Genomic DNA, 10,186 nt, shown 5'->3' with positions numbered 1-10,186 from the left:
CAAAAAAAAGTTGAATTTTCAATTCACGGCCGCTATGTGGCGCTAAAACGTCCAAACCGGAAGTAACATATTTAACTAAAATGGCCCTAACTCGTGAACTGTTTGAGATATGTTCATGGGGCTTGGAAAATATGTGTAGACTCTCAGTCCGGGGTCACAATAAAAAAACTGCGGCATTTGGCCACTAGGTGGCGCTATAATTTGAATGAGCTAGAAAATGGCTATAACTACGCAACCCTTTGCCCGATTGACTTGATATGTGGTATGGTGGGTCTTTGTCTCATGCTACATGAATATCTCAAAGGACATTGGCGTATCTCAAAAAACATGGCCGCCATTGGCCAATGAAGTTTGAGCGCTAATTACACCGAGTTAACTGAGGCCGATCAAAACGACACTCGCTGGGATTATTTGTCTCACAGTCCTTAAGGTCTGTAAGAAATATGAACTCATTTGGCCACCGGGGGGCGAAATAACGCTTTAGGAGTGCTTAAACCATTGTGTATCACGTGACATTTGACATATACCCAAACTAATGTTATCATATGATAGCTCTCCTTATTCTGAGCAACTTTGCCTCTTGAACCACTTCTGTCGATTAAACGATTTGTGAGTTATCGCAGATGATGTCTAAAACCTACTTTCGCGAACTAGTCGTTGGTTTTTCGACTTAACGGAACCAAAACAATGCAGATGACTTCTGTGGAGAGTGATTGTAAATAATTATCGAAAAAAAGCAGAAATTTCCTTTCACGGTCCCTTAGGGGCGGCCAAATTTAAAAATGGGAGGAGCCTATCACATTTAAATGGCCATAAATCCAGAACGGCTTAACATATCATCATGGGGCTCGGGAAATATGTGTATACCATCACTCCAAGTTCACCTACAAAATAACGTGGCATTTGCACACTAGGTGGCGCTATAACAGTAAAAATGGTAAAATTGTTGCGTATTTCATTGCTTAAGCAGTTGTGTATCACGTGACATTTGTCATTTACACAAACTAATATAATCATATGATAGTTCTCCTCATTCAGAACAACTTTGCCTCTTGATCCATTGATGTCAATCAAACAGTTCGCAAGTTATTGGTGATGATGTTAAAGACGTACTTTTGCATACTAATTTTAGGTCTTTCAAGCAATTTCCAAATTTTCACCACAGTACAATTCTCTGGACTCTCTAGATAATTTATGATCAAGGACATGTTGAACTTTTTCATAAATGTGACCATAACAGAGTCCTTTATTATATTAACCTCAAAAGTCTACCTGAAAGCTTGCTGCTCCTTAATGAATAATCCAACTGACTTGCCATATAGTACTATTATACATATTATGACACAAAAAAAGCATGCAAAATGTGAAGGTCATCGGAAGAGGCATGCCTTCATAACAGACAAAAAAGTGAAATATAATTAATTTCAATGGCTTTTTTAGAGTCACCAGATCACAATGTGTGTATTTATGGATATTATGTCTCTCTGTATAATAAGAGTGTGCATGTACTGTATAGTTCTGTGTGTCATGTGTGATCGAGACTGTGCATGTGTGTGGAATGAAATGTGTCTCACAGGAAGACAGTGTTAGAAATAAAATGTATTACACATTAAACGTTGCTCCATAATTACACATCTATAAATACAGCACATGTCTGGCTGCTTTTATGATGCTGTGTTGATATATATATATATATATACAACACACCTTTATTAGGTACACAGGTTTAATTGCATGTAAACCCAAATTGCTACTAAGCCAGTCACATGGCAGCAACTCAATGCATTTAGACATGGTAAACATGACTTCCTGAAGTTCAAACCTTACATCAAAATGGGATATACTGTATAATGTGTGTACAAAATAAACACAATTTAAATGGCACGGCATTCTAGACTATTATGAATGGGAATCAATGTATCTATTTAAGATGCTCCTGGCCATAAGCCTTAAGCTTTTTTTATACACGTCTATCATAATGTATGGCAGGTGCCATGCCACATCCATAGCAACTAAACATGTTAACTTAGCAACCATTAAGCTAGACCTATATCTCTGGAACTGAACATCGTAGAGACATGAGAATTGGTTAATTTCACTCGCCCCTCAGGTATTATCGGTTTACACCTGTTTTTGCATATGAGTGTAAGCATGCGTGGTCTGTATTAACCGTTGATGACCATTTCTTTCATTTTTCTGGTTATGGGTAAGTGTCATCCCTTGCGGATGTGTTATGGTCCGATTCCTGACCGTAGTCAGCGAAGGCAGTCGACCTTAGTCCCCTTAGACTGCTCGAACCCGATGATTGCTGCTTGCAGCTATATTTAGGGTTCGAGCCCGAAGGGCTAGAAACCTATTGTATTTGTTGGTTTTATTATTATTATTATACTTCTTCCCTAGAACTGATACTGCAGCCCAAACCGTAAGGCCGACAGAGCTGAGACTCGGTCAGATGGTAGTAGTCCTTGTCGCTACTCAGATACACGGAGCCAGCCAAATCGACCCATAGGTGGCGCTACAGCGATAAAAAACGCGTTTACGCTTGTTACTCCTAAACCGTTTGTCGCACACCCAAGTGTTTTATATCAGAGTAATCACTGGCTCAAAACTTAAAAAACGTATATCTCCGATTTCATTTCCGGTATGCAAATTTTTTCGCTAATTAGCATTTTATGAAAAAAATTAAAAATGAACTAGTCCCTGGATTTTTGCCCTATCGGAACCAAACCAACGCTGATGAGTTCTGTGGAGTGTGAATATGAATAATTATTAAAAAAAAGTTGAAATTTTCATCCCCCATCGCTAGAGGGCGCAAAAATGTCCAAAACGGAAGTAACATATTGAACTAAAATGGCCATAACTCCTTAACTGTTTGAGATATCTTCATGGGGCTTTTAACATATGTGTACACCCTCAATCCGGGGTCACAATAAAAAAAATGCGGCGTTTGGCCACTAGGTGGCGCTATAATTTGAATGAGCTAGAAAATGGCCATAACTACGCAACAGTTTGCCCGATTGACTTATTATTTGGTATGGTGTGTCTTTGTCTCATTCTACATGAATATCTAAAAGGACATTGGCGTATCTTAAAAAACATGGCCGCCATTGGCCAATGAAGTTTGAGCACTTATTAGACCGGGTTAACGGAGGCCGAACAAAACGACGCTCGCTGGGCTTATTCGTCTCATGGTCTTTAAGGTCTGTAAGAAATGTGAACTCATTCGGCCACCGGGGGGCGAAATAACGCTTTAGGAGTGCTTAAACAATTGTGTATCACGTGACATTTGACATATACAGAAACTATTGGTATCATATGATAGTACTCTTCATTCTGAGCAACTTTGCCTCTGGAACAACTTCTATCGATCGAACGGTTCGTGAGTTATTGCTGATGATGTCAAAAACCTACTTTCGCGAACTAGTCGTTGGATTTTCGACCGATCGGAACCAAAACAATGCAGATGACTTCTTTGGGAAGTGTTTGTAAATAATTATTGAAAAAAAGTTAAAATTTCCTTTCACGGTCGCTTAGGGGCGCCAAAATAAAAAATGGGTGGAGCCTATCACATTTAAATGGCCATAAATCCAGAAAAGCTAAACATATCATCATATGCCTCGGGAAATATATGTAGACCATCACTCCGAGGTCACATACAAAATAACGTGGCGTTTGGACACTAGGTGGCGCTATAATACTAAAAATGGCTAAATGTACATGTCTTTTGGTGGCCTAGACAACGGTGTGTCACGTGACATTTGACTAATACACAAACTATTGATATCAAACGATAGATCTCCTCATTCATAACAACTTTGCCTCTTGAACCATTGATGTCTATCAAATGGTTTGTGAGTTATTGGTGATGATGTAAAAAACCTACTTTTGCAAACTTGTTCAAGGATTTTCAAGCAATTTCAAAATTTCCACCACAGTACATTTCTCTGGACTCTCTAGGTCAATAATCATCAAAAACATGTTGAGTTTTTTTTGTTTTGTGACCATAACAGGGTCCTTTATTATATTAGCGTGAAACGAGTACGGTGAAGGTCGCTACTCCTTAATAATTAATCCAACTGACTTGCCATTAAGTACTATTATACATATTATGACACAAAACAAGCATGCAACATGTGATCCTTATCGGAAGAGGCATGCCTTCACAACAGTCAAAAAGGTGAAATATCATACATTTAAAATTACTATTTTAAACTTGTCTTTAATAAGTACATCATTTGCTAATCAAATTGCTAATCAGCCAGTCACATAGCATAAACTCAATCCATTTTGGCTTCTAGACGTGGTAAACACACTTGCTGAAGTTCAAACCGAGCATCAAAATGGAGAAACAATTGGATATATGGTATGGGATATATTAGATAACACATACCACCTGAGGATTGTTGCCAACCATGTCCATGTTTTGATGGCTACTTCCAGCAGTAAAAAATGGACCATGTCAGAAAGCTCAAATGATCTCAAACTGGTTTCTTAAACATGATAATAAGCTCACTGTACTCCAATGGCCTTCAGAGTCACCAGACTCAACCAAATAAGCATCACTTAAATGGCAAGGTCTTCTGGAATATTGTTGCAGACCATGAATGTGAATCAATTATCTATTTAAATTGGTCGTATTTTTTTTATCAATTCTTCAGAACACAAAATAAGCTATTTTGAAGAATGTGCATTGTATTAAAAAAAAGACCTATATAGTTGCAATAGAATGTTTTAGAGACACAGGAGTTGCTTTGTTTTGCTAATGGCTTCATTCTTTATCAATTGACAGCTGCCAAGCCACGCCCTTAGCAACCAAACAGATTATTTTTTGCAATCGTCTAGCCAGACCTACATCTCTGCAGTAGAATATTATAAAGACACGGGGCTTGGTTCGTTTGGCTTGTGCTTTGATGTGTTATTAATTGACAGGTATTAATTGACACCCATGGCAACCGAACAGGTTAGCTTAGCAACCGTTTAGCAAGATCTCTATATCTGCAACAAATCATCATAGAGACATGAGAAATGGTTTATTGCACTCGTCCCTTAGGTATTATCGGTTTACGCCCGTTTTTGCATACGAGTGTGCGCATGCATGGTCTGTATTAAAAGTTACCAACCGTTTCTGTCATATTTCTTGGTGTGGAAGAGTGTCATTCGTTGTGGATTTGTTACGGTGCCATTCCTGAGCCTAGTTGACAATGGCAAGGCCAATAGAGGCCTTAGACTGCTCGAACCCGCTAAATGCTGCTTGCAGCTTTAATTCTTCTTATTATTATTCTGCCATAAAACTGATACTGCAGCCCAAACCGTAAGGCCGACAGAGCTGAGACTCGGTCAGATGGTAGTAGTCCTTGTCGCTACTCAGATACACGGACCCAGCCATATTGGCCTATAGGGGGCGCTACAGCGATGAAAACAGCCTTTTTGTTCGTAGCCCCTAAACCGTTTGTCGCACACCCAAGTGTCTTATATCAGCGTAATCACTGGCTCAAAACTTAAAAAACATATGACTCAGATTTCATTTCCGGTATGCAAATTTTTTCGCTAATTAGCATTTTATGAAAAAAAAAAAAAATGAACTAGTCCCTGGATTTTTGCCCTATTGGAACCAAACCAACGCTGATGAGTTCTGTGGAGTGTGAATATGAATAATTATTAAAAAAAAGTTGAATTTTCAATTCATGGTCGCTAGGTGGCGCTAAAACATCCAAACCGGAAGTAACATATTTAACTAAAATGGCCATAACTCCTGAACTGTTTGAGATATCTTCATGGGGCTTGGAACATATGTGTAGACCCTCAGTCCGGGGTCACAATAAAAAAACAGTGGCGTTTGGCCACTAGATGGAGCTATAATTTGAATGAGCTAGAAAATGGCTATAACTACGCAACAGTTTGCCTGATTGACTTATTATTTGGTATGGTGTGTCTTTGTCTCATTCTACATGAATATCTAAAAGGACATTGGCGTATCTTAAAAAACATGGCCGCCATTGGTCCATGAAGTTTGAGCACTCATTACAACGGGTTAACGGAGGCCGATCAAAACGCCACTCACTGGGCTTATTTGTCTCATGGTCCTGAAGGTCTTTAAGAAACATGAACTTATTCGGCCACCGGGGGGCGTAATAGCGCTTTTGGAGTGCATGCACAACTGTGTATCACGTGATATTTGACATATACCCAAACTACTGTTATAATATGATAGTACTCTTCATTCTGAGCAACTTTGCCTCTGGAACAACTTCTATCGATCGAACGGTTCGTGAGTTATTGCTGATGATGTCAAAAACCTACTTTCGCGAACTAGTCGTTGGATTTTCGACCGATCGGAACCAAAACAATGCAGATGACTTCTTTGGGAAGTGTTTGTAAATAATTATTGAAAAAAAGTTTAAATTTCCTTTCACGGTCGCTTAGGGGCGCCAAAATAAAAAATGTGTGGAGCCTATCACATTTAAATGGCCATAAATCCAGAACAACTTAACATATCATCATATGCCTCGGGAAATATATGTAGACCTTCACTCCGAGGTCACATACAAAATAACGTGGCGTTTGGACACTAGGTGGCGCTATAATAGTAAAAATGGCTAAATGTACATGTCTTTTGGTGGCCTAGAGTCTAGACAACGGTGTGTCACGTGACATTTGACTAATACACAAACTATTGATATCAAACGATAGATCTCCTCATTCATAACAACTTTGCCTCTTGAATCATTGTTGTCTATCAAATGGTTTGTGAGTTATTGGTGATGATGTAAAAAACCTACTTTTGCAAACTTGTTCAAGGATTTTGAAGCAATTTCAAAATTTCCACCACAGTACATTTCTCTGGACTCTCTAGGTCAATAATCATTAAAAATATGTTGAGGTTTTTTTTGTTTTGTGACCATAACAGGGTCCTTTATTATATTAGCGTGAAACGAGTACGGTGAAGGTCGCTACTCCTTAATAATTAATCCAACTGACTTGCCATTAAGTACTATTATACATATTATGACACAAAACAAGCATGCAACATGTGATTCTTATCGGAAGAGGCATGCCTTCACAACAGTCAAAAAGGTGAAATATCATACATTTAAAATTACTATTTTAAACTTGTCTTTAATAAATACTTCATTTGCTAATCAAATTGCTAATCAGCCAGTCACATAGCATAAACTCAATCCATTTTGGTTTCTAGACGTGGTAAACACACTTGCTGAAGTTCAAACTGAGCATCAAAATGGAGAAACAAATGGATATATGGTATGGGATATATTAGATAACACATACCACCTGAGGATTGTTGCCAACCAAGTCCATGTTTTGATGGCTACTTCCAGCAGTAAAAAATGGACCATGTCAGAAAGCTCAAATGATCTCAAACTGGTTTCTTGAACATGACAATGAGCTCACTGTACTCCAATGGCCTTCAGAGTCACCAGACTCAACCAAATAAGCATCAGTTAAATGGCAAGGTCTTCTGGAATATTGTTGCAGACCATGAATGTGAATCAATTATCTATTTAAATTGGTCATATTTTTTTTATCAATTCTTCAGAACACAAAATAAGCTATTTTGAAGAATGTGCATTGTATTAAAAAAAAGACCTATATATGTGCAATAGAATGTTTTAGAGACACAGGAGTTGCTTTGTTTTGCTAATGGCTTCGTTCTTTATCAATTGACAGCTGCCAAGCCACACCCTTAGCAACCAAACAGATTATTTTTTGCAATCGTCTAGCCAGACCTACATCTCTCCAGTAGAATATTATAAAGTCACGGGGCTTGGTTCGTTTGACTTGTTGTTTGATGTGTTATTAATTGACAGGTATTAATTGACACCCATGGCAACCGAACAGGTTAGCTTAGCAACCGTTTAGCAAGATCTCTATCTCTGCAACAAATCATCGTAGAGACATGAGAATTGGTTTATTGCACTCGTCCCTTAGGTATTATCGGTTTACGCCCGTTTTTGCATACGAGTGTTCGCATGCATGGTCTGTATTAAAAGTTACCAACCGTTTCTGTCATATTTCTTGGTGTGGAAGAGTGTCATTCGTTGTGGATTTGTTACGGTGCCTTTCCTGAGCCTAGTTGACAATGGCAAGGCCAATAGAGGCCTTAGACTGCTCGAACCCGCTAAATGCTGCTTGCAGCTTTAATTAGGGTTTCGAGCACGAAGTGCTGAAAACCTATTGTTTTTGTAAGGATTTTTAGGGTTCGAGCCCGAAGGGCTAGAAACCTATTGTATTTGTTGGTTTTATTATTAGGGTTCGAGCCCGAAGGGCTAGAAACCTATTGTATTTGTTGGTTTTATTATTCTTCTTCTTATTATTATTCTGCCATAAAACTGATACTGCAGCCCAAACCGTAAGGCCGACAGAGCTGAGACTTGGTCAGATGGTAGTAGTCCTTGTCGCTACTCAGATACACGGAGCCAGCCATATCGACCCATAGGTGGCGCTATAGCAATACCAAACGCGTTTGCGCTTGTTACTCCGAAACCGTTTGTCGCACACCCAAGTGTCTTATATCAGTGTAATCACTGGCTCAAAACTTAAAAAACGTATATCTCCGATTTCATTTCCGCCATTATAGATTTTTCGCTAATTAGCATTTTATGAAAAAAAAAAAAAATGAACTAGTCCCTGGATTTTTGCCCTATTGGAACCAAACCAACGCTGATGAGTTCTGTGGAGTGTGAATATGAATAATTATTAAAAAAAAGTTCAATTTTCAATTCACGGTCGCTAGGTGGCGCTAAAACATCCAAACCGGAAGTAACATATTTAGCTAAAATGGCCATAACTCCTGAACTGTTTGAGATATCTTCATGGGGCTTGGAACACATGTGTAGACCCTCAGTCCGGGGTCACAATAAAAAGACAGTGGCGTTTGGCCACTAGATGGCGCTATAATTTGAATGAGCTAGAAAATGTCTATAACTACGCAACAGTTTGCCCGATTGACTTATTATTTGGTATGGTGTGTCTTTGTCTCATTCTACATAAATATCTAAATGGACATTGGCGTATATCAAAAAACATGGCCGCCATTGGTCGATGAAGTTTGAGCACTCATTAGGCCGGGTTAACGGAGGCCGATCAAAACGCCACTCACTGGGCTTATTTGTCTCATGGTCCTGACGGTGTGTAAGAAACATGAACTTATTCGGCCACCGGGGGGCGTAATAGCGCTTTTGGAGTGCATGCACAACTGTGTATCACGTGATATTTGACATTTACCCAAACTATGGTTATAATATGATAGTACTCTTCATTCTGAGCAACTTTGCCTCTGGAACAACTTCTATTGATCAAACGGTTCGTGAGTTATCGCTGATGATGTCAAAAACCTACTTTCGCGAACTAGTTCCTGGTTTTTCAACCGATCGGAACCAAACCAATGCAGATGACTTCTGTGGAGTGTGAATGTAAATAATCATTGGAAAAAAGTTTAAATTTTTCTTTCACCGCTGCTTAGGGACGCCAAAACTTAAAATGGTCTGAGCCTATCATATTAAAATGGCCATAAATCCAGAACGGCTTAACATATCATCATGGGGCTCAGATGATATGTGTAGACCATCACTCCAAGGTCACATACAAAGGAAGGTGGCGTTTGGATACTAGGTGGCGCTAAAACATTAAAAAAGGCAAAATGTACATGTATTTTGGTGGCCTGGACAACTTTGTGTCATGTGACATTTGACTAATACACAAACTATTGATATCAAACGATAGATCTCCTCATTCATAACAACTTTGCCTCTTGAACCATTGATGTCTATCAAATGGTTTGTGAGTTATTGGTGATGATGTATAAAACCTACTTTTGCAAACTTGTTCAAAGATTTTCAAGCAATTACAAAATTTCCACCACAGTACATTTCTCTGGACTCTCTAGGTCAATAATCATCAAAAACATGTTGAGTTTTTTTTGTTTTGTGACCATAACAGGGTCCTTTATTATATTAGCGTGAAACGAGTGTGGTGAAGGTCACCACTCCTTAATAATTAATCCAACTGACTTGCCATTAAGTACTATTATACATATTATGACACAAAACAAGCATGCAACATGTGATTCTTATCGGAAGAGGCATGCCTTCACAACAGTCAAAAAGGTGAAATATCATACATTTAAAATTACTATTTTAAACTTGTCTTTAATAAATACATCATTTGC

Source organism: Triplophysa dalaica, chromosome 21 (genome assembly GCF_015846415.1).
Source record: "Triplophysa dalaica isolate WHDGS20190420 chromosome 21, ASM1584641v1, whole genome shotgun sequence".
Lineage (NCBI taxonomy): Eukaryota > Metazoa > Chordata > Actinopteri > Cypriniformes > Nemacheilidae > Triplophysa > Triplophysa dalaica.
This window is presented reverse-complemented; position numbering follows the sequence as displayed.